The sequence below is a fragment of the Cherax quadricarinatus genome, chromosome 61 (genome assembly GCF_038502225.1).
Source record: "Cherax quadricarinatus isolate ZL_2023a chromosome 61, ASM3850222v1, whole genome shotgun sequence".
Classification (NCBI taxonomy): domain Eukaryota; kingdom Metazoa; phylum Arthropoda; class Malacostraca; order Decapoda; family Parastacidae; genus Cherax; species Cherax quadricarinatus.
In genome coordinates this window covers 19,749,146-19,775,877 of record NC_091352.1, presented here as the reverse complement: position 1 = coordinate 19,775,877, position 26,732 = coordinate 19,749,146, and the positions used below count along the sequence as shown (strand labels likewise).

The following is a 26,732-nucleotide window of genomic DNA, read 5'->3' as shown; positions in this document are numbered from 1 at the left end:
AATTTACTGCTGCTTACAGCCTGTAATTTGGTTTGGACTCATGAGTGGATTTCACCTCGTTCTGTCACAACAGCTGCTACCACCACTGTTGCTGCTGCCACTACTGTTGATGCTGCTATGCAGCCACTGAAGCTGTTGCCATGTATATTGCTGCAACTGCTTCTGCTTTTGTGATACTGTAGTATATTAAGTCCTCTTTGACAGTCCTGACTAAATGCAGGCACTCTGCCTCTTTTTTATTACAGTAAATGTTACCCAATTTTCATTTTGCTATATTGTCCTCCCTTCAGCACCACTACTTCCCTTCCTCTATCATCTCTCACTTCTGCCAAGTGACACTGTATGACCATTAACCTTTTCAGGGTCGGGAGGCCCTCTCCTAAACTTGTTCTCAGGGCCGAAAATTTTTCGGAAAAAAAAAAAAAAAATTTCTTGTGAAATGATAGAGAATATTTTCCCGATCATAATGACGCCAAATGTATGAAATTTGCTGAAAAACTTACGGAATTATGCTCTCGTGAAGTTAGCGGTCTCGCCGATGTTTATGCATCGGCGATTTCGCCCACTTTGAGTCCTATTTTTGGCCAATTCCTGTGTACTAATCGATAAAATTTTTTTTTTTTTCACTAGAACTCCATTTTTTCTATCGAATGAGTACAAGAAACCACCCATTTACCAATTTCAACTATCCAATAAAGTGGTTAGAAATTGGGAATTTTGCCAATTTCACACAAATTTCAGAAGATGCCAATTTCCAAATAGGGTCCAGAATAAACTAGAAAGACATTCCTGGCACTAAAATAACAAGTTCTCTATTGGTTAGTCATGTCCCCAGGCCCCTCTTATATTTCTTTTGCTTTCCACTTTGAATTTTTATTCTTACAAAAAATAGAAAATTTTCTGTTATGCAGACTACTGCATTAGTGTAGAAATGGTATAAATAATATCAGCGCACTTGTGAAAGAATATTAGACTCGCCAGTTGACATGTATTGGACACTTGGCATGATTTGTTAACTTTTGAACTTTGGTAAAAATCGAACATTTCTGCTACTTTGAGCTCAATTTCAAGATACTTTTCATTGTGAAACCACACAAAATCATCTCAATTTCTGTAATATGTCTTCCATTCTATAAAATGAGACCAGGAAAACTAGAATACAACCATAAATACCACACAAAAATACAGTGCAAATTCGCTGTTTTAATCCAAAAACACGGTCAAAGTTTTTTTTTCTCATTACGCACTGTGTGCTGCAGGATTTTTTTTATACTGCGCACACTGACCACATAGACCCATTCTTTTATATGTAGGCCTACCAGCTTTCTCTCGCTAGATTTGAAGGCGCTAGAATTTAGGCGTACTAGTACGTCAATAACCCTGGTGCGTAAGCCATACTAGTACGTCAATAACCCTGGTGCATAAGCCATACTAGTACGTCAATAACCCTGGTGCGTAAGCCGTACTAGTACATCAAAAACCCTGAAAGGGTTAAAGGATTAACACGTTTCCAATATTTTTCTTTTTTCAACACTCTGGCCGTTTCCCACCAAATCAGGGTTACCCAAAAGAAAAAAAGAAACACTTTCACCATCATTCACACATAATCACTGTCTTTGTAGAGGTGCCCAGATATGACAGTTTAGATGTCATTCCAAACAGCCAGTATCCCGAATCCGTTCTAGAAAGTCCAGGCATTGTACACACTTCCCACCTCCAGGACTCGAGTCTGGCTAACCAATTTCCCTGAATCCATCCACAAATTATTACCCTGCTCACATTCCAACAGCTTGTCAGGTCAAAATAAACCATCGTCTCCATTCACTCTTATCGAATACGCTCACACATGCCTGCTGCATGTCCCGGCCCCTTGCACACAAAACCTCTTTTACCTCCTCCCTCCTCTCCTAGAATGACCCCTACCCCTCCTCCCCTCCACTACAAATTTATACACCCTCCAAGTCATTTTGTTTTGCTCCATTCTCTCTAAATGACCATACAACCTCAACCCCCTCTTCAGCCCTCCGAATAATGCTTTTTGTAACTCTACACCTCCTCCTAATTTCCACACTACAGATTCTCTGCATAATATTTATATTACACATTGCCCTTAGACACGACATCTCGACTGCCTCCAGCCTCCTCCTCACTGCAGCATTCACAACCCATGCTTCACACCCATATAATAGTGTTGGGTACCACTATACTCTTGTACATTCCCTTCTTTGCCTCCATGGATAATATTTTTTGTCTCCACAGACACCTCAATGCACCATTCACCTTTTTTCTTCATCAGTTCTATGGTTAACCCCCCTTCCTTCATAATCCCATCTTACCTATTTTCACTTTCAACTTCTTTATACACCTCCCAAACTCGTCCACTAACCTTTGCAACTTTTCTTTAGAATCTTCCCAAAGCACAGTATCATCAGCAAAAAGTAACTGTGACACCTCCCATTTTGTATTTGATTCCCCATAATTTATACCCACCCCTCTCCCCAGCACACTATCATGACTTCTTTTACAACTCCATCTATAAATATGTTAAACAACCATGGTGACATTATACACCCCTGTCTAAGGGGTGGGAGAGTTTCAATGGAGAGGAATAAATGGGATTAGGTCAGGGGTTTCAAATAGAGTTAGAGCTAAAGAAGGAGTAGCAATAATGTTGAAGGATAAGCTATGGCAGGAAAAGAGGGACTACAAATGCATAAATTCAAGGATTATGTGGAGTAAAATAAAGATTGGATGTGAAAAGTGGGTTATAGTAAGCGTGTATGCACCTGGAGAAGAGAGAAGTGTAGAGGAGAGAGAGAGATTCTGGGAAATGTTGAGTGAATGCGTGGAGAGTTTTGAATCAAGTGTGAGAGTAATGGTGGTTGGGGATTTCAATGCTAAAGTGGGTAAAAATGTTATGGAGGGAGTAGTAGGTAAATTTGGGGTGCCAGGGGTAAATGTAAATGGGGAGCCTTTAATTGAGCTATGTGTAGAAAGAAATTTGGTAATAAGTAATACATATTTTATGAAAAAGAGGATAAATAAATATACAAGGTATGATGTAGCACGTAATGAAAGTAGTTTGTTAGATTATGTATTGGTGGATAAAAGGTTGATGGGTAGGCTCCAGGATGTACATGTTTATAGAGGGGCAACTGATATATCAGATCATTATTTAGTTGTAGCTACAGTTAGAGTAAGAGGTAGATGGGAAAAGAGGAAGGTGGCAACAACAAGTAAGAGGGAGGTGAAAGTGTATAAACTAAGGGAGGAGGAAGTTCGGGCGAGATATAAGCGACTATTGGCAGAAAGGTGGGCTAGTGCAAAGATGAGTAGTGGGGGGGTTGAAGAGGGTTGGAATAGTTTTAAAAATGCAGTATTAGAATGTGGGGCAGAAGTTTGTGGTTATAGGAGGGTGGGGGCAGGAGGAAAGAGGAGTGATTGGTGGAATGATGAAGTAAAGGGTGTGATAAAAGAGAAAAAGGTAGCTTACGAGAGGTTTTTACAAAGCAGAAGTGTTATAAGAAGAGCAGAGTATATGGAGAGTAAAAGAAAGGTGAAGAGAGTGGTGAGAGAGTGCAAAAGGAGAGCAGATGAAAGAGTGGGAGAGGCACTGTCAAGAAATTTTAATGAAAATAAGAAAAAATTTTGGAGTGAGTTAAACAAGTTAAGAAAGCCTAGGGAAAGTATGGATTTGTCAGTTAAAAACAGAGTAGGGGAGTTAGTAGATGGGGAGAGGGAGGTATTAGGTAGATGGCGAGAATATTTTGAGGAACTTTTAAATGTTGAGGAAGAAAGGGAGGTGGTAATTTCATGCACTGGCCAGGGAGGTATACCATCTTTTAGGAGTGAAGAAGAGCAGAATGTAAGTGTGGTGGAGGTACGTGAGGCATTACATAGAATGAAAGGGGGTAAAGCAGCTGGAACTGATGGGATCATGACAGAAATGTTAAAAGCAGGGGGGGATATAGTGTTGGAGTGGTTGGTACTTTTGTTTAATAAATGTATGAAAGAGGGGAAGGTACCTAGGGATTGGCGGAGAGCATGTATAGTTCCTTTATATAAAGGGAAAGGGGACAAAAGAGATTGTAAAAATTATAGAGGAATAAGTTTACTGAGTATACCAGGAAAAGTATACGGTAGAGTTATAATTGAAAGAATTAGAGGTAAGACAGAATGTAGAATTGCGGATGAGCAAGGAGGCTTCAGAGTGGGTAGGGGATGTGTAGATCAAGTGTTTACATTGAAGCATATATGTGAACAGTATTTAGATAAAGGTAGGGAAGTTTTTATTGCATTTATGGATTTAGAAAAGGCATATGATAGAGTGGATAGAGGAGCAATGTGGCAGATGTTGCAAGTTTATGGAATAGGTGGTAAGTTACTAAATGCTGTAAAGAGCTTTTATGAGGATAGTGAGGCTCAGGTTAGGGTGTGTAGAAGAGAGGGAGACTACTTCCCGGTAAAAGTAGGTCTTAGACAGGGATGTGTAATGTCACCATGGTTGTTTAATATATTTATAGATGGGGTTGTAAAAGAAGTAAATGCTAGGGTGTTCGGGAGAGGGGTGGGATTAAATTATAGGGAATCAAATTCAAAATGGGAATTGACAGTTACTTTTTGCTGATGATACTGTGCTTATGGGAGATTCTAAAGAAAAATTGCAAAGGTTAGTGGATGAGTTTGAGAATGTGTGTAAAGGTAGAAAGTTGAAAGTGAACATAGAAAAGAGTAAGGTGATGAGGGTATCAAATGATTTAGATAAAGAAAAATTGGATATCAAATTGGGGAGGAGGAGTATGGAAGAAGTGAATGTTTTCAGATACTTGGGAGTTGACGTGTCGGCGGATGGATTTATGAAGGATGAGGTTAATCATAGAATTGATGAGGGAAAAAAGGTGAGTGGTGCGTTGAGGTATATGTGGAGTCAAAAAACGTTATCTATGGAGGCAAAGAAGGGAATGTATGAAAGTATAGTAGTACCAACACTCTTATATGGATGTGAAGCTTGGGTGGTAAATGCAGCAGCGAGGAGACGGTTGGAGGCAGTGGAGATGTCCTGTCTAAGGGCAATGTGTGGTGTAAATATTATGCAGAAAATTCGGAGTGTGGAAATTAGGAGAAGGTGTGGAGTTAATAAAAGCATTAGTCAGAGGGCAGAAGAGGGGTTGTTGAGGTGGTTTGGTCATTTAGAGAGAATGGATCAAAGTAGAATGACATGGAAAGCATATAAATCTATAGGGGAAGGAAAGAGGGGTAGGGGTCGTCCTCGAAAGGGTTGGAAAGAGGGGGTAAAGGAGGTTTTGTGGGCGAGGGGCTTGGACTTCCAGCAAGCGTGCATGAGCGTGTTAGATAGGAGTGAATGGAGACGAATGATACTTGGGACCTGACGATCTGTTGGAGTGTGAGCAGGGTAATATTTAGTGAAGGGATTCAGAGAAACCGGTTATTTTCTTATAGTCGGACTTGAGTCCTGGAAATGGGAAGTACAATGCCTGCACTTTAAAGGAGGGGTTTGGGATATTGGCAGTTTGGAGGGATATGTTGTGTATCTTTATACGTATATGCTTCTAAACTGTTGTATTCTGAGCACCTCTGCAAAAGCAGTGATAATGTGTGAGTGTGGTGAAAGTGTTGAATGATGATGAAAGTATTTTCTTTTTGGGGATTTTCTTTCTTTTTTGGGTCACCCTGCCTCGGTGGGAGACGACCAACTTGTTGAAAAAAAAAAAAAAAAATCTCCCTCTCTCTCCTACACACCCTAACCTAAGCCTCATTTTTTATTTTTTTTTTCCAACAAGTCGGCCGTCTCCCACCGAGGCAGGGTGACCCAAAAAAAGAAAGAAAATCCCCAAAAAGAAAATACTTTCATCATTCAACACTTTCACCACACTCACACATTATCACTGTTTTTGCAGAGGTGCTCAGAATACAACAGCTTAGAAGCATATACGTATGAAGATACACAACATATCCCTCCAAACTGCCAATATCCCAAACCCCTCCTTTAAAGTGTAGGCATTGTACTTCCCATTTCCAGGACTCAAGTCTGACTATATGAAAATAACCTCACTATCCTCATAAAAACTCTTTACAGCATTTAGTAACTTACTACCTATTATGTACACTAGCAACATCTGCCATGTTGCTTCCCTATCCAACCTATCATATGCTTTTTCTAAATCCATAAATGCAATGCAAACATCCCTACTTTTAAATATTGTTCATGTCTATGAATATGACTACATTATATACTAAAAAATTTTTTACTGAAAATTCACCTAGTAAATCATGTACAGTAAATCGTGATAACATGCAGGATGTGTTTCTGAAATCTGGTGCCCTATGGAAATTAGCATTATGTGAAGTGAAGAACACACAGGAAAAATAGTTATCCATATACCTCCAAATGTGCCAAATACAGAGGACTTTCATGGCACATATAAGTACAATGAAGCACCTAACTTACTGGGAATGGTTGAAGTCCTTTGATTTGTACTCCCTGGAATGCAGGCGAGAAAAATAAATGATAATATACACTTGGAAAATCCTTGAGGGACTAGCCCCAAATTTGTACATGAAAATCACTCTCTACAAAAGTGAGAGACTGGGCATTGAAAAGCAGGGGTGCCATAAGTATACTAAGAGACAACACAGTAAATGTCAAATAGAACTCTGGCTGTTTTCAAGAAGGCACTGGACAGGCACCTATAGTCAGTACCCGATCAGTTGAATGTAACCAACAGTAACAGCCTGTTTGATTAGGCTCTGATCCACCATGAAGTCTAGTCACAGACTGGGCCATGGGGGCGTTGATTCCCAAAACCCTCTCCAGGTATACTCACAAATTGCTACAGTTAGCTTACCTTATACTCTAGTTGCTGTTGCTTGTTGACATGACAGTGTTCAGATGGTTGCTGTGGCCCTACTGGACTGAGGTGAATGGCTGTTCAAGATTTAACCCCTTAACTGTCGAAATGTAAATCTATGTTCTCTCGCCCAGTGCTTCGATTATTTTGACAAAAGTACACGGCCTTAATATAAGGCCACAAAGTTGGCACTGGATATTCACCTGACGGTAGCATGGAGTCCTGCCGCTTGCAGTGTTGTCGATATACCTTTTTTCCCGTTTTTTTTTATTTATATAATTTTTATGTTCTGATAATTACAGTTTATAGTAGTTCTTGTGATTTCATAGCCAATGTTTGCTCTGACACTAATATCAGGTACTGCAGTAGTACTCAAATAGTCACAAACACACTGACAGGTGAACATTTTCACCTGCCTTGGTCACATACAAAGTATTTATAGGTCCCAGCAATGTTTTAGATATGCTGGGCTATATATGAAACTGCTTGAAGCATGGTTTAAGACAAGTGCCACTCCACTGCTGACAGTGCAGCAGTGGAGTGACATTTGATGATCGTGCACTGCCTTGGCTTTATTTGCTTTCACTGTTACACATAAACATGTCTGTCTATCTGTCTATCTGCCTGTCTATCTGTCTATCTGTCTAGCTCTGTCTCTGCTTATCTTTTTGCCTGACTTCCTGACTCTCTGCTTGTGTCTCTGACTCAGAGAGAGAGCTGCTCATGAACCAACAGGTATTACACATGATGCAGAGTCATCATGTCTGATTCCCGAACAAGTGAAAGTGCATTTTACTTGCCAGTCATGCTTATTATGCCTTATATCTACAAGCACAGTATAGCACTTTGTTTGGATTTTTTTGGGGGTTATCCTAGGTAATTCACACTATAAATAATAACTGTATTTATGTGTACCTGTGAGACAGAAATAAACAGAGACAAATAAACAGACAGAGATAACCAGAGATAGAGACAGCCAAATTCAATCAGCCAGCCAGCCATTACTCATGATTCAGAATTTTCTCTTTACTTAGGGCATAGTTTATAGGACATTCTGGCAGGATGACACTACCATGGTATCAAAATTGAAATGATGTTGCACATGGGTTGTTATTGAGATTTTTGATATTTAATCAACCACTTGTGGCCACATCCACTTCAAAGTCACTAAACTCAGGGTCAGCATCACATTCCTCTTAAGAGGGGAATGTTAATACGACATGACATCAGTGAACTGATGCTCCTTCAAGGTACTAAGTGGTCCCAGATTTTTTTAATACTGCAGCAAACCGAGTGTGCGCAGTATTTGGCATGATTGGCATCTCACACCGGTCATGCCAAATTTGGAGGCAGGAAAAATAAAACATTGATGTACGTTTGGACTGTTAAGGAGTTAATGTGGATGCAGAGATGTCAGTAGCTTATGGTTGTATTGGAGTGCTTAACCCTTAAACTGTCCAAACATAGATCTACGTTCGCTCGCATATCACTCTGAATGTAGATCTACGTTTGATTTTTACATGCTTTCTTGTGTAAAAAAACGTAGATCTATGTTTGGACAGTTTAAGGGTTAAGTATTCTGTAATGCATCTCTGGTCTGTTGTACCAGGCAGAGCTTTAAGAACTGACAGTAAGAAGTCATTAGCTGCTCAAGACCCTGCTTTAGGGCAGTGCTTCTAGATGTGTCAGGGTCTTTTTCAGTAAACAAATCTGCAGTTTTACCAATAATATGGTATTGCTTTTTTCATTGCATTAGAGGTTCACACTTATTCTTCTTGGCACCTCCAGCATCACAAGTATTCCTCTTGGGTGTTTGTTTAATATTCAAAGACATGTTGTGATAAAAAGATTCAAAATCATTTAATAAATGCAGATTCAGTAAAGTACTTGGTTCCAAGAAAGAAACTGTAGGCTCTGTGAGTGGGAAAAAGGAGGAGCAATGGCTCTCAAAATACAGCCTCTCCTCACTTAGCGACGTACTCATTTACCTACACCTCAGACTTACGACAGGCTCTGACCAGTATGCATACCTAAATATATAGTAGAGCTGATTTCCTCTATTTTGTTTATTACAATATACAGTACACTACTGTATAAACATCTAAAAATATACCAGAAATGTTATAATTGGTGCAAAGGTGACAAATTCATTTACTGACGTGGTCTTGGGAATGTAACTCCATCATTAAGTGAGGAGAGGCTGTACTTGAATCTTAGGCCTAGTTTGAATCAGAGTAGAATAATTGCACTGTTCACAGCACCCAGATTTTGCACATAACTTGATACTCTCATGGTGTTAAAGTGTAATATGAATTTTTTTTCATGCTAAGCAGTTTTGGATAACTTTCTTAATTGCTTTTACATAATTTCCCGCTAGTATACTTTATAAGAAGAGTTATTGTATATTTATTATTGGGATTTCAGTTTTAAATAGAATTTGTCATAAAAGGCTGGAAGCTGAATACGAATGGCCACCTAAATTTGTCAAAGCGAAGAAATTTTCATGTCATCACATCAAAGAAACAAATATAATAAAAACACACCATCAAATATAAATTATTTAAACCTACTTGGTAAAAGTGATCATGCTCTATTATAGATAATATTTGCTGGGACATTTTAAAATTTTATATCTGCACACTTCTCGCAGAACAGCTATTGAATTAATGATGGTGAATGGGTTTCCATTTCTGAATCACCCTACCTTTGTTGAAAATTATCATTGTGTTGAAAAAACGGATGTTGCTAGGTTAGACTTTGGGGAGAAAAAAGAAAAACATACACAAGATTGTCTAGCTTGCAATATTGTAATATAGATATAATGTACTGTATTACAATTTACCCTACCCCCCCAAAAAAAAAAAAAAAAAAAAAAAAACTTTCACCATCACTCACTTTATCACTGTCTTGCTAGAGGTGCACAGATACAACAGTTTAGATGTCCCTCCAAATTGCCAGTATCCCCACCCTTCTTTCAGAGTGCAGGCACTGTACTTTCCACCTCCAGGACTCAAGTCCAACTAACCAGTTTCCCTGAATCCTGCTACAAAATGTTACCTTGCTCACACTCCAACAGCTTAAGTCCCAAAACCATTTGCCTCCACTCCTATCTAACACGCTCAAAAATACCTCACACACATATTATATATTGCAATTTATAACTGTTAAAGGTAGAAAGTTGAAAGTGAACATAGAAAAGAGTAAGGTGATGAGGGTATCAAATGATTTAGATAAAGAAAAATTGGTTATCAAATTGGGGAGGAGGAGTATGGAAGAAGTGAATGTTTTCAGATATTTGGGAGCTGACATGTCAGCGGATAGATTTATGAAGGATGAGGTTAATCATAGAATTGATGAAGGAAAAAAGGTGAGTGGTGCATTGAGGTATATGTGGAGGCAAAAAATGTTATCTATGGAGGCAAAGCAGGGAATGTATGAAAATATAGTAGTACCAACACTCTTATATGGGTGTGAAGCTTGGGTTGTAAAGGCTGCAGCAAGGAGGTGGTTGGAGGCAGTGGAGATGTCCTGTCTAAGGGCAATGTGTGGTGTAAATATTATGCAGAAAATTCGGAGTGTGGAAATTAGGAGAAGGTGTGGAGTTAATAAAATTATTAGTCAGAGGGCTGAAGAGGGTTTGTTGAGGTGGCTTGGTCATTTAGAGTGAATGGATCAAAGTAGAATGACATGGAGAGCATATAAATCTGTAGGGGAAGGAAGGCGGGGTAGGGGTCATCCTCGATAAGGTTGGAGGGAGGGGGTAAAGGTGGTGTTGTGGGCGAGGGGTTTGGACTTCCAGCAAGTGTGTTAGATAGGAGTGAATGGAGACAAATGGTACAGGTAAGCCATCACTAATCTGGCAATCAGTTATCCGGTTCCATCAGTAATCCGGCACTAATTTTGGCTAGTATAATTTCAAATATCATCGTTATATTGACTCAATTGCATCATTACACTGACTCAAATTTCATCATTATACTGACTCAAAAATTGTGCAGATGGTTGTAAATCCACAGCAGGAAGCCAGTGGAGGAGAAAGCAGTGATGAAAATGAGGAAGATGTAGCAGTGTCTCTATTGATAGGTTAATTAAGTGTATTCTAACCTAACCTCTCTGTAATCTGGCAAACTCACTAATCCGGCACACTACAGGTCCCAGTGATGCCAGATTAGTGATGGTCGACCTGTATTTGGGACCTGACGAGCTGTTGGAGTGTGAGCAGGGTAATATTTAGTGAAGGGATTCAGGGAAACCAGTTATTTTATATAACTGGACTTGAGTCCTGGAAATGGGAAGTACAATGCCTGCACTCTAAAGGAGGGGTTTGGGATATTGGCAGTTTGGAGGGATATATTGTGTATTTTTATATGTATAGACTTCTAAACTGTTGTATTCTGGGCACCTCTGCAAAAACAGTGATTATGTGTGAGTGAGGTGAAAGTGTTGAATGATGATGAAAGTATTTTCTTTTTGGGGATTTCTTTCTTTTTGGGTCACCCTGCCTTGGTGGGAGATGGCTGACTTGTTGAAAAAAAAAAATATTTGAAGAGTTTTGCAAGAAACACTGTTGATTAGGAAAGATATTAACCCTTTGACTGTCGCAATCCCAAATCCTAAAGTCTCTCTCTGTGTCACAAAATTTTTGAAAAAGAAAATTATTTTTTTCTTGTGAAATGATAGAGAATCTTTTCCCGATGTTAATGACACCAAAAGTATGAAATTTGATGGAAAACTTACGGAATTACACTCTCACAAAGTTAGCAATCTCGGCGATGTTTATGTATCGGCAATTTCGCCCACTTTGAGCTCTATTTTTGGCCAATTCCATTGTTCCAGATGACCAAACTCATAGCTATTTCTTTAGAAGTCCATTTGTTCTGTCTATTGAATTCAAGAAACCACTCATTTACCAATTTCAACGACCCCAAAAAGTGGTCAGAAATTGGCAATTTGGCCAATTTCACGCAAATTAAAAAAGATGCCAATTTCAAAATAGGGTCCAGAATGAACACTGCAGACATTCTTGGCACCAAAATAACATTTTCTCAGTTCATCAGTCACATCTCCAGGCCCCTCTTATATTACTCTTGCTTTCTATTTTGAATTTTTATGTACACAAAAAATAGAAGATTTACTGTTATACAGACTACAGCACTATTGTAATAATTGTATAAATAATGTCAACCCATTTGTGACTGCGCATTAGAATGGCTAGTTGGACACTTATCGAACATTTCCACTACTTTGAGCTCAGTTTCAAGGTCCTTTTCATCATGAAACCAATCAGAATCATTTCTATTTCTGTAATATGTATTCCATTCTGTCAAATGAGAACAAGAAAACGCGAATACAACCATAAATACTATATGAAAATACACCTCAAAGTCAGTGTTTTAATCCAAAAACATGGTCAGTTGTTTTTTTTCTCATTATGCACTGGGTGCTGCAGGATTTTTTTTTATACTGTGCACACTGACCACACAGACCCATTCTCTCACATGTGGGCCTACCAGCTTTCTCCCACTTCATTTGAAGCCGTTAAAGTTTTGGAGTATAAATACATCAAAAATACTGGCTTGTAAGATATATATATATATATGTGAGACCGAAACAGTCAAAGGGTTAAACAGTTCCTTCAAAAAAATGCAAAAGATGAAACTGTTGTAGTAATATATTTCCATATAATTTGTTACATCTGATAAGATTTGAGAAAGAATACAAACAAGATGTTCATGCTGAATGACCCACATGGGTTTAGCATATTTTTTAATACACTGTATTAATAACAATTTGTTTGTTACTGTACTACCAGAAAGTCCCTAATATCCACAGCACCTTGGGCCGATTGGCGAATTATTCTTCTGCTTCATTTGGCGTTTGTTTTCTCTAAACTTGATTATGCCAATTAAGTAATAAAATAAATACTTACAAAGAGACTGGTAAACTGAGCAAATAGTGTCAGGTGAATGATGGAATTCAGTATTGATAAGAAATCCAAAGAATCAGAGCTACCTCTCCATCCTCAGGGTAAACCTGATTATGTCTTATTCCTCTGGTGCTACATACCTGTACTGGTTTAATGTTTCCCCATGAATATAATTGTTAATGAGGAACATGTACCATATTTCACGGCTTCTAAGATGCTCCGATGCATTAAACTCGTCTCAATTTAGAAGGTAATAACCAGAAAAAAAAAGTTAGGAGTGCCTAATACCAAGTAATATTTACTCCACTGATACCTATGGTAATTTTACGTGTTTGATTTATGGGTAGGTCAAAACATACAATAGGCCTAGTGCTCACCTGAACACCCCGATGATCTCTCAATTTGAATTGGTGAAACAGTCGCTGGTGGCTGACTTGCTGCTGTGTGTGTGCAACTCTGTATAGTGAGGGTCCCAGAGCGCATACTGATGCATCCTTGTCAGTGACTGTTGGTATAAACAATAAGTGCCTACCATAAATGATGCTGCTTTATGACTTTGGAATTTTAAGAAATAAGAAAGGATGATGTTACTTAAGGAGGAATTTCGTTTTCTGTCAATATCCCAGTATAGTATCTGTATTTCTGTAATTTTGGAACACTGGACTTGTTTTAGTTTTAATGGCTTGGCATCAGACATAACTGGGAGAGCTACAGCCCACCCCAAACTTATAGCTCCTGTGACTGACCTTCAGTTTATAGGATGCAGGGTGATTTTTGGAGACATTTTATGGAAAAAAATATGCGTCTAATAAACCACAAAATATGGTATATGACAGTGGGAGAATGTTCTCGTGGGCTATGTTAAAATAAAAATTAAAATTATTTCTTTAGATCCATACATATATAGTAGTTAGACATTCAGAATGATTACATTTTGAAATTGACCTTATTATAATAAGCTTCTGAAGAAAGACACTAATTATGCAAATGCATTTCAAGCAGGCTAATCTTAAGGTTATTTACTAATTAGATCTAGACCTAGAATACAATTTAAGTTAGTATAGCTAACTTAAATTTTATTCTAGGTTTAGATCTAATCATATGTACTTTGAAATAGGTTGCAAATGAAGAACTGGTCAATTACAAATAAATTACAGTGATTATGTATCAGTGAGGTGAAAGTGTTGAATGATGATGAAAGTATTTTTCTTTTTGGGGCACCCTGCCTCGGTGGAAGATGACCGACATGTTGAAATAATCCATTCAAGAGAGTGTGACTAATATCGAAACTGACGATTTGCGGAACCGTTTTCCCAAAAGAAATAATATAAATCCAATTAATCTGTCCCAGACACCCAAAAGTATTAAAACAAAAAAATTTTTTTTACGTGAAATATAGATGTACATACACAGAAAACAATGAGACATGAATGAAACAATAATAGCATGATGCTTACCTTTATTGAAGATTCTCCTTAGTGTATGGAAGACAGGAGGTGGGAAGAGGATGGATTAATTACTGTTTGGAAGGGGAATCCCCTTCCATAAAGACTTCAGGTACCAAGTACTTTTCCGGAATACTTCACTTCTTTGTTTTTTAATGCCACTAGGACCAGCTTGAGAGTCACTGCACACCTGTGGCACTAAATATCTGTCCAGAGAGCTCTGTTTATGGCATCTCTTTAAAATTTCCCTAAAATGGGACAAGACATTGTCATTGTACATGTTGTCGACATGGCTTGCAAGAGCTTTGTCAGGGTGATATTCCTCCATAAATCTTTCCATCCTACTCCACATTGCACAAATCTCCTTAATCTCTGAAGAAGGCACCTTCTTCCATCTCTCTCCCTCCTCCTCTGATGCAATTTCCTGAGCTGTGGTCTGTTGCTGTTTCAGATGAAGCTCTTGCAGCTCTTCAGTGGTTAGCTCTTCGTTGTGGTCCTCCACCAACTCTTCCACATCCTCGCCACTCACATCCAACCCCGTGGAATTAACCAATGTCACAATAGAGTCCACAACTGGCATAGGGTTCTCAGGGCCAGCCCCAAACCCTTCAAAATCCCTCTTTTGGACACAATCTGGCCACAGTTTTCTCTAAGCAGAGTTCGAAGTCCTGGAAGTCACTCCCTCCCAAGCCGATAATAACCTATAAGGTTTATGCATTGGAGGATACTGAAGTGATCTTTTCAAAACTCTCTTAGGGTCAATTGAGTGTCTGAGGTCACATCAAAGCACCTTTGCAACATTCCTTTGGTGTAGAGTTTTTTGAAGTTTGATATGATCTGCTGGTCCATGGGCTGGATGAGAGGAGTGGTATTAGGGGGTAAGAACTTCACTGTGATGCAATGAAACTCCTCCACAATTTGGTCATCCAAGTCTGGAGGATGAGCAGGTGCATTATCCATTACCAGGAGGCACTTGAGTTTCAATTTATTTTCCAGTAGGTATTTCTTCACACTGGGGCCAAACACTTCATTGAACCAATCAAGGAAAATTTCCCTTGCCAACACTGTTTTTCTTGAACACACTGGGATTTTCAGAGTGATACACTAGTACAGGCTTCACTTGGAAATCCCCACTAGCATTACTACAGAACAAAAGAGTAAGCCTGTCTTTCATAGGCTTTTGCCCTGGTAGTGCCTTTTCCTCCTGCATGATGTAGGTCCTCCTTGGCATTTTCTTCCAAAAGAGGCCTGTTTCGTCACAATTGAACACTTGTTGTGGCTTGAATTCTTCAACCTCTACATACCCCTTGAATTCACACTCACATTTTTCAGCCGCATATTTGTCAGAACTGGGAGCCTCACCATGCCTTACCACACTGTGTATGCCACTACCCTTCTTAAATCTCTCAAACCAGCCTTTGCTGGCCTTCAATTCACTAATATCATTCATTGCAGGCATTTTCTTCACAAGAATGGCATGCAACTGCCTTGCCTTTTCACAAATTATTGACTGCACTCTGAAGGAGGGGTGTTAATGTTGCAGTTTAAAAACTGTAGTGTAAAGCACCCTTCTGGCAAGACAGTGATGGAGTGAATGATGGTGAAAGTTTTTCTTTTTCGGGCCACCCTGCCTTGGTGGGAATCGGCCAGTGTGATAATAAAAATAAAATAATTGTTTCTCGTTGATCCACAACAACAATAACTATTCAACAACTTCGAGTACTTGCGATCTCATTTTTGTGAGCATATTTAAACCTTTTGCAACAACAGCTTCCTTGATTTCCTTTTTCTTGACCACGATGGAAGCGATGGTTGTATGGGGTTTCCCCATGCAGCCTGGCAAGTTCTGCCACACGCATTCCACTTTCATATTTTTCAATGATGTCTTTCTTGAATTCTATCATGTTTCTCACCTTCTTTACCAAAGGCCTGGCACTAGGAGCTTTCTTTGGAGCCATGGTGGCTTATTTAGCAGTTGCAAGCACTAAAACAAATGGAATACTATTATGAAATGTATCGTATGAATGTGTGGGATCGTCCTCACTCAGTGATAAACAGTGGCACACTGGCTGGGAATGGAGTGTGGGGCTGCTTGGGGCCATGCATGCATGTCTGGGACGAACGACTATTTGTGAGAAACGATGATTCGTGAGTCAAACGAAGATTCGCAAGTCAGTGTTTTGACGAAAAAAGTCAAGATTTTCAAAAATTACGACTTTCGATGCTTACGAAAAACGAGGGTCCACTGTATATACATATACAGTGGAACCTCAAATATCGAACTTTCTTCGGTCCAGAAGGCTGTTCGAGTGCCACTACTGAACGAATTTATTCCCATCAGGAATAATGTAAATTAGATTAGACCATTTAAGACCCTCAAAAATACACTTATAAAAGCACTTACAAAAATACACTTACATAATTGGTTGCATTGGGAGCAGTTTGATTTTTGAGGTTCCACTGTATATATATTCTTTCTTTCAACACACTGGCCGTATCCCACCGAGGCGGGGTGGCCCAAAAGGAAAAACAAGTTTCTCCTTTTACATTTAGTAATATATATATATACAGGAGAAGGGGTTACTAGCCCCTTGCTCCCTGTATATATTTTTTTTTTTTTTTTCAACAAGTCGGTCGTCTCCCACCGAGGCAGGGTGACCCAAAAAAAGAAAGAAAATCCCCAAAAAGAAAATACTTTCATCATCATTCAACACTTTTACCACACTCACACATTATCACTGCTTTTGCAGAGGTGCTCAGAATACAACAGCTTAGAAGCATATATGTATAAAGATACACAACATATCCCTCCAAACTGCCAATATCCCAAACCACTCCTTTAAAGTGCAGGCATTGTACTTCCCATTTCCAGGACTCAAGTCCGACTATATGAAAATAACCGGTTTCCCTGAATCCCTTCACTAAATATTACCCTGCTCACACTCCAACAGATCGTCAGGTCCCAAGTATCATTCGTCTCCATTCACTCCTATCTAACACGCTCATGCACGCTTGCTGGAAGTCCAAGCCCCTCGCCCACAAAACCTCCTTTACCCCCTCTTTCCAACCCTTTCGAGGACGACCCCTACCCCTCTTTCCTTCCCCTATAGATTTATATGCTTTCCATGTCATTCTACTTTGATCCATTCTCTCTAAATGACCAAACCACCTCAACAACCCCTCTTCTGCCCTCTGACTAATGCTTTTATTAACTCCACACCTTCTCCTAATTTCCACACTCCGAATTTTCTGCATAATATTTACACCACACATTGCCCTTAGACAGGACATCTCCACTGCCTCCAACCGTCTCCTCGCTGCTGCATTTACCACCCAAGCTTCACATCCATATAAGAGTGTTGGTACTACTATACTTTCATACATTCCCTTCTTTGCCTCCATAGATAACGTTTTTTGACTCCACATATACCTCAACGCACCACTCACCTTTTTTCCCTCATCAATTCTGATTAACCTCATCCTTCATAAATCTATATATATATATATATATATATATATATATATATATATATATATATATATATATATATATATATATATATATATATATATATATATATCACAAAGAGTGTGTATCATAATGGTACCAACACACATGGGTGTGAAGCAGGGGCTTTAAATGTTGCAGCAAGGAGGATGGAGGTAGTGATGTCATGTCTGAGGGCACTGTGTGGTAGGAATATTATGCAGAGAATTCATAGTTTGAAATTTATAAGGAGGTGAGGGGAGGTTACTAAAAGCATTACCCAGAGAGCTGAGTAGTAGTTAATGAGGTTGTTTGGGCATTTAAAGAGGTATGAGCAAGATAGGGTGACTTGGAAAGTATATAAATCTATAGAGATGGCTGGATAGGGGTCATCGTATGAAAGGTTGGAGGTAAAGGAAAAAGGCGACATTTTATGAGAGCATGTTAGATAGGAGTGGAGGCAAGTGGTTTTTATGACGTGATGTGCTGTTGGTGTGTGAGCAAGGTAACATTTATGAAAGGATTCAGGGAAAGCAGTTAGTTGGACCTGAGTCCTGGAGGTGGGAAGTATAATGCCTGCTCTCTGAGCTGTAACATCGGCTCACCTTTGGCAAGACTGATGGAGTGAGGAATGGTGAAAGTGTTTTTTTTTTCGTTTTTAAGTCAACCAACCTTGGTGGGAGATAGCCAGTGTGTTGAAAAAAATAAGTGTAACTCTTGCTAATTCAAGTATGTTAGGGGGAAATTTTGGCCTCTATTTATTTAACAGAGTTGTAATAATTAGGAACTTTTTATATAGTATGTCAATAATGTCAGCTAGGTCTGTAATAGTTGTATCATGTATTTTAGAAATTATTATTATTAATTATAATAGAAAATCCCCTCAAGGGAGGTTCCTTTTTGCTGGTGAGGGGCTCTTGATCCAGGGAATTGGATCTGTGCTCGTTCCCTGAATTAAGCCTGAATGCCTTCCCTCCACCCAACAGGTGCTGTGTAATCCCTACAGGTCAATCGCTCCCCATTATCATTATTGGGTCTGAAACCTGGTGAACAGTTTCCGTAGAGTTTAATAAAGGGAGATGCCTGTAGTGTATACCTGGAGTGGAGGTAGGTATGTAGGTTCCCTGTTACTGTTATCTCACGAAATCTGACCCATGCAGATTTAATCCACGTTTTTTTTATTTCAATAATATATCACAGAAACCAGATGACTGATTTGAGTGAAACTCATACAAGTAGTCTGTTGTGCCTGGGGATAGTAGGGCACCAGTATTGAAAAACTTAGGTCAATATGATGAGGCATTCTTAAATAACTGCATGGAAATCAATATCCCAACTTATATAATATATATATATATATATATATATATATATATATATATATATATATATATATATATATATATATATATATATGTCGTGCCGAATATGTAAAACTAGTCAATTAGCAAGAACTCGTTTAAAATTAAGTCCTTTCTAAAATTTTCTCTTATACGTTTAAAGATATATTTTTTCATTAATTTTAATGTAAAAAATTTTAATTTTGCTCCAAAAGAATCTTAGAAAACTTACCTACCCTTATTATAACAAGAACAATTTATTTTAGTCTAACCCAACTAAATATATTTTAGATTTGTTTACAGTAATTTAATACTAAACAAACGCAGCGAAATATATTTTTTTTCGTTAGGTTCAGAATGATTTTGGCGAAATTATTGCATACACAAATTTTCGCTTGTCCTATATGGCAAGATGAGCATTGCTATTTAAGCCAAGATCGCAAGTTCTGCCTATTCGGCACGACATATCTATATATATATATATATATATATATATATATATATATATATATATATATATATATATATATATATATATATATATATATATATATATATTGGAACTTTCACACCCTAAAAGTGGGTTTAGCGCTTGGTTTTGATTATAATAATAATACACACCCTCAAGCCAGGGCGAACCTTTTTCTAAGTTTGAAACCAATACGAAGAATACTTCTTTCCAATCACACAAAAAGCCAATATTCTAATAATACGTTTAATAAAACTGACAAATGGGACTTGCACAGACCACTAAGAAAGCGAACGTTATTCTGAACAAACAACATTAAAACTGAAAGCTTGAAACCGAGCAAAAGAAGCATTCTCCAGTTATTGCAAGAAACTACAATTCCACTTTTTTCTTTTAAATTACTGTGTTAGTAACTGCATAACCCATGTGGGTTTAGCGCTTAATTTTGATTATAATAACTGATGGTAAATTACCAAATTTGGACCTACACAACCTAAAACTGGAATGAACCTTCAATTGTGTTAGTGTCTTTATATCATTTGTTGAAAATCTCAAAACATTTACAAGAGGAATTGTCAAGTTACGCAAAAAAAAAAAAAAAAAAATCCGTCGTGTCATTGATGCGCTCTTAATCCAAGAAACTGGACCTCACTTTTTGGCCTATAACTTTTTGTCAAGTTACACCTGCACAGTCAAATTATCCAAACGTTTCTCTAAACATGATACGCTGTATAGTCCTTGTGGCTTAGCGCTTCTTTTTGATTATAATAATAATCTAAACATGATACACCAAAATTTGAAGCTGATCAGAATTATTATTATTATAATCAAGGGGGAAGCGCTAAACCCGTAGGATTATACAGCGCCCAGGGGAGGGGGGATGTGGAAGGCATTCAGGCTTAATTCGGGGAACTGGTGCACAGATCCAATTCCCTAAATCAAGAGCCCCTCACCAACATCAAGGAACCTTCCATGAGGGGTGCTGATCAGAAGAGCTCTTTTAATTTATGAACAAACACTTGATCAAGGTCTCATGACCGAAACGTTTTCTAATAAATATGTCCTAGTGTTTGCTTACGTGTTTTTTCTAAACCAATACCTCCCTCAAGGAAGGTTCCTTGACGCTGGTGAGAGGCTCTTGATCTAGGGAATTGGATCTGTGTTCCGGTTCCCTGAACTGAGTTTGAATACCTTCCACCCCCCCCCCTCTCCACATGCGCTGTATAATCCAAGGGGTTTAGCGCTCCCCATGATTATAAAAATTATAATCTAAAGCAATACTGAACAGTGTAATATATGAAGGTAGACGTCGTTTACCGGGTAGATCGATAACATCCAGATATTGTATGGTCAGTGACTCTCAAGTAACAGAAAATACAGTATTTTCATGTAAATCATTAGTTGTGGTATATATTAATTAAAAAAATCTGAATAGGATTTATTTAAAGTATTTGTTCCTATTGCATTTATGGTTTAAATAGATTAAGCTCTATGATTTAAATACTAATAATGTTTATAGGTAAAGGCTGTTATTAGGCAGCTTACAGTCGTTTCTGCAAATATTTTGTCTATTGGAAATAAATCCAATTGTATTAAATTAATTAGTGTCATGTCCAAATAATTACATAAGTGATGATGGGGTAATGTGGTTGGTTGTAAGTTAATGGGCTTAAAGCCTATCGACTACTCAGGTCATTTAAGGCTATAAAATATTTTTATCCATAAAATATGGGTTAAAGAAAAATTTAAAATGAGGAGAAAGTGGGTCACCAGAAGGGTTTCTTTTTTTTTTTTTTTTTAAGATTGTGGCAACACTGTAAACATGGCGCGTAAAGACGTGTGATCTCCGGTGAGAAGTGCACGTGTTTTTAGAGAGTTGCTGCTTTCTTAGACACCTATCCGACTCTGCATCATTGTGTAACTCATTATATTTAGTGCGGTAACAAGTGATGGCGTTGATAATAAAGAAGCAACAAGACTGAGAGCCGTAGGAATGTTTGAAACACCGGACATGACTTACAACACGGCTGCAGAAAGCTCTGGCGTACAACAGGTGAAGGACGAGGTAAGATACATTATGTGTACGTGGATTTTATACAGATTATTAATCCTGACGGTTAGTACCCCAGGATAACCCAATAAAACCACCATATTCGGCCTATTCCCACAGTTCTTTGCTCCACTTGTAAGTCCCACAGTGGGCAGCTAGTACCCAGGTAGCCCTTGTGGCTTAGCGCTTCTTTTTGATAATAATAATAATAGTACCCAGGTATCTGCTAGCTGCAAGGTGAACAGTAACAATATGCGTAAGGAAATATGCCTGACGTTTCCACATGTAGTGGGATCGAACCCAGGTCTTTCAGATGAAAGCTGAAGTCGCTACCACTCTAACCACGATCCACCAGTTAAATGGTTTACTTGATTAGTTATGACACATGGAACAGTTGGGCATCTTATTGTTGAAACGTTTCGCCTCGCATTGCCAGCTGCTGCAGCTGGCATGCCCTTCAAGATACTCCCATCCCTGGGAACCAAAGCCGGGTCATCATCTGGAAAAGACCCGGGCAGTACCGGCGAATTTACAACAGTAACAGCCTCCGCGGTAGGCTTCTTCAGTCAAATACAAGGAATGAATTGTAGGCAGCAAAAGGGAACAGGTAAAAATGTAATCAGTCCACCAGCTTTAGAGAAATAGTATTGTGCAGTTCCCGCAGTCTTGCTTGTCATTTCCAGCATAGATTACATGAGGCCAGATGTATGTGTCTATGTAGTTTACATTATGTTAGTTACGGGTATGTAGCGTACATGGTGCTAAATATTTGTATGTAGCCTATATGATCCAGATACGTGTATGTAACATACATAATACCAGATATGTGTATGTAACCTACATGATGCCAGGTATGTGTATGTAGTCTACATGATGCCAGATATGTGTATGTAGCCTACATAATGCCAGATATGTGTTTGTAGCCTACATTATGTGGGTTACAAAGGTAAAATTATCAGTATCACCCAACACATTTTATGTGCATGCAGTATACCAACTATAACTGGTCTGTAGAATAGAAATTTACGCATAGTAATAACACAGAAAAAAATGTATTTCGGTGTTGCTCGATCCGAGGAAGGTATCCTCCGTTTTCCATAACCTCAGTGCCTCGATTCACTCAGTTTGGGATAATGCAGTGCTGCATAAGTTGATAATGCGGTTAAATATTAGCGTTGAAAATTTAATGGGAATCAGAAGAGTCATTCACGAGTTGCCATAGAAACAAATATCCAAATTTCTTCCATAAAAAAAATGTAAAGTAAGACATACACAACCCAAATTTAACTCAAACCTTTCGAAGAGACCAATATCCTAAAATACACAAGCACTTCAAGCTATAAGCCACTCAAAAGTTGCATTACCACGTTATCGGCATGGAAGGGTTGAAGATTGTTAGATGCGACACAAAAATTATTGCAGGAAAAGCAGTGTTTAAATTATTTCAGTTTCCAAACAAGCAAATTGGGACCTTCACAGGGCTAAATCAGTTCAAACTTTTCTCCTAGTAAGATTGAAAATTTAATAAAACAAGTAAGCGAGTAAGTTGTACGCAAGCTTAGTGTAAATAACAAATTTTTAACACTAGCCATGAGGGCACATAGTTGTTATAAGTACATAAAATATTAAATTTATTTAACCTAGGATAACCAAATAAAGTTGAACACTGACCTTTTTTTTCGGATCAGGAAAGACATTCTCCTATTATTTCACAGTTTAGCGCTTCTTTTTGATGATAATAATCCTATTATTTCACAGAAACCAGTTTGATTAATAAAATTGGCATATAACTTACACAACCTAATATCACGGGATTGTTGTTTTCTTTAAGGAAAGTACATCAGCACAACGTTTGAAGTTAACCAGATGAATTTTCCAGTTATTGCACAGAATCCAACAAAATTTATGTTTACACAACCTTAACCCATGAAATGTAATATGCATTTCATACGATTCATCAGCCATTGAAGATTAATGCTCGTCACAATTGTTATATTTTAATCAGAGCAAAGTGCTAAATCCGTAAGGGTCATATACCGCCTTTGAAATGGGAGGCATTCCAATTCGATCAAGGCAAAATAATACAGTAAGGTAAAAGAACACTATACCATTTCGAGATTAAAAGTGTGAAAATGACATCTACACACTGTTAAATATATCTACCTTCTAAGTAGGTCACATAAGTGATTTAAAATTTGAAGCCTAACAAGAACCTGTCTCTATCACGGAAAAAGGTGAGATGCCAGTGTAGCTTTGTGTATAGGGCACTCACGCGTGCAAATAGCCCCATGAATCTTGCCCAAGATACATAGTACAAGAGTTGAAAATTTGAAGCCAGTAGAGTACGGCGTTCTCGAGTAATAAACGAGAATTTATAAGAACAAAAGAAAATGTTGGGAATGCTCCGAAAAATAGAAGTATCCTCGTTAAACTAAAAAGCACCATAAAACTGCAGATTCACATGTTTTCCAATTTACTCTTCTCATTTACATTCAATTTAAAAGTCTTCTTACTCCCGTAAGAGAAAATATTTGATCTTGATTGTTTTCCAAATGTAATTTGATAAAATTGGCAAAAAAAAAAAAAAAACTAAATTATCACAGTCCAGAATTTATGCAAAAAATGCACCAACATAGTGTTTGAAGTTGATGAGAATGAGAATGCTCTCAACTCCTTAAGTATAAATTGTGGTATGCTTGTGTCAGAAGCCAGACACAGGTATGGTAGGATTGTAGACTATAGAGTCGGACTGCATCTTCTGTGGATTCCATCTCACATTGGTCTTCCGGTGCATGATAGTATTGATGAATTAGCTAAGTTATATGCCTTCAGAGAGGGAGTAAATTACAATCTTGGGCTGTCAGCAGTTTACCTGGACCTGGAGAGAGTTCGAGAACAATAATACGAAAAGAACTTCAATTGAACTTCATTGAATTAAGACTGAGGGAGATTGATTGGTACTAGTCAGTCTGTCTTTATTCTGTCATGCAGGAGGAGCCACATGTCTATGGTGCATCCAACAAAATAAACAGACATGAATGTTAGTACCTCCCCGCTCCGGTTGGAGTACTGGTCAGTATCTTTGGGAGGCTAAATCATCATCACCAGATGTAGATGAAAAGAAATGTAAACCTTGCCAGATGGCAATTGTCGCACCTTGCGTCATTATGTACTGGAATGCGATAAAATTAATTAATTCAGAGAACTCGCTCAGAAATGTTCAAGAAATTTCAAAGTATTTTATCAATAGTAGTATCTTACAAACTATTCCGGAAAAAATACTCAAACTTTGCCCACTGTAAATAAAGCATTACCACTTTTGTGTGTGTCCTAATTCATGTCTGCATAAATATCTCATTACGATTGTGACCAGATACATGTAAATAGTTAATTACAAATTTAACTTCATCTATCAAAGCTTTGCGGCCCAGTCCCTGGACCCATTATGTACCTCTAATCTTTAGACTGCCGCCCACAGGATGGATGGTTATGGGGATGCATAATAAAGATTAAGCTGTATAGCCCTTGTGGCTTAGCGCTTCTTTTTGATTATAATAATAATAAAGATTAAATTTAAAACATTTCTGAATAAGTTGTCTCCGAATTCATTAATTTTATCGCATTCCAGCACAAAATAATGTAAGGTGTGACAATTGTTCATCTGGAAAAGTTTACATTTAATTCTGTTTACATCAGCCGGAGCCGGGCGCTAGTGACATCGAAGAATCTATCAATTTTGTTGGATGCACCATAGACATGAGGCTCCTGATTGATAGCGTGAAATTAGGTGGATTGACTGGTGCCAAAATCCTTTATCACAATCGGATACTCGACTATCATCGCAAGTTTTGTTAAACTGGTGGGTCAGTAAGTAATTACTTCAATCATGTAGTCATTTATCTTTCAGAAATTTATGATCTTACCCCCAATGACAGGAGGTTTATTCAGGTATACACAAATACAGTTACACAGATTATCATACATAGTCTGGTGGCCTGGTGGCTAACGCTCTCGCTTCACACGGCGAGGGCCTGGGTTCGATTCCCAGCCAGAGTAGAAACATTGGGCGTGTTTCTTTCCACCTCTTGTCTATGTTCCCAATCAGTAAAATGGGTACCTGGGTGTTAGTCGACTGGTGTGGGTCGCATCCTGGGACACTGACCTAATTTGCCCGACATGAGGAGCATAACAAGGGGCTTTCTATGTAGTAGTATGTCATTGTTGTCAGCTAGGCCTGTATACCATGTACATGTACTTGTAGTAAATATATTATTATTATAGCAGCATACAGTTACATAGATTATCGTACATAGCAGCATGTGTGTATAGAACTTACTTACTTACTTATAACCCAAAAAAGTCAGACAAAGTGACTTATTTCCCAAAATAGATACCTAGCTAATGGGAATAGTTTAGGAACAGTCGTGTCCCCTTGTTTGAATATTGGATTAAGATTTACTTGATTCCAACTATTCCAAGTTTTTAGCTATCTCCGTAAAATTTTAAATTTGCACCTACTCGGAATAAACTAAAGTGGCGTATCATCCTTCTTTTAGAATGCATTGCCAATAGTATTTTGAAGCCAATCAGAAGAAGCATTCATTGGTTATTGAATAAAATATGATTATTACTATTTATTCAATGTAACTGGCAAATTAGAGACCAACTAGGTAGGTTACAGGATTGGCTGTCGAAATCCTTTTTGTAGGTAGTATGTTGATAGCAACCATTCGGGGAGGTACTACCGTCCTGCCAAGTGAGTGTAAAAAAGAAGCCTGTATTTGTTTTACATGATGGTAGGATTGCTGGTGTCTTTCCTGTCTCATAAACGTGTAAGATTTCAGGTACGTCTTGCTACTTCTATTTACACTTAGGTCACACATGCATGTACACGTTTATGTATACGCACTCATCTGAGTTTTCTTTGAGTTTATCTTAAAATGCCGGGAACAATGGATTAGTAACCCCTTTTCCCGTATAGCCTACCAAAAATAAAAATAAGAAAACCGTCAAAGTGGGATGTTTGAATGTGTGTGGATGTTGTGCTGATGATAAGAAAAAGATAATTGTGGATGTTATGAATGAAAAGAAGCTAGATGCTCTGGCCCTAAGTGAAACAAAGCTGAATGGGGTAGGAGAGTTTCAG

At 38.2% G+C, this 26,732-nt stretch overlaps 2 protein-coding genes across 2 annotated transcripts in view; both read left to right on the top strand.

Moving 5' to 3' along the window:
* LOC128699309 (TLC domain-containing protein 3A) overlaps positions 1 to 3,063 on the top strand; it is a 623,909-nt gene extending 620,846 nt beyond the window's left edge. Inside the window, exon 8 of the transcript XR_011393715.1 lies at positions 20 to 3,063. The gene's annotated coding sequence lies outside the window, so the exon portion shown is untranslated. The remainder of the gene's footprint in view (positions 1 to 19) is intronic.
* An 18,320-nt stretch (positions 3,064 to 21,383) lies between these two features.
* Delta (neurogenic locus protein delta) overlaps positions 21,384 to 26,732 on the top strand; it is a gene marked incomplete at its 3' end in the record, with an annotated part of 1,152,245 nt that continues 1,146,896 nt past the window's right edge. The window contains 1 exon segment of the mRNA XM_070098268.1: positions 21,384 to 21,601.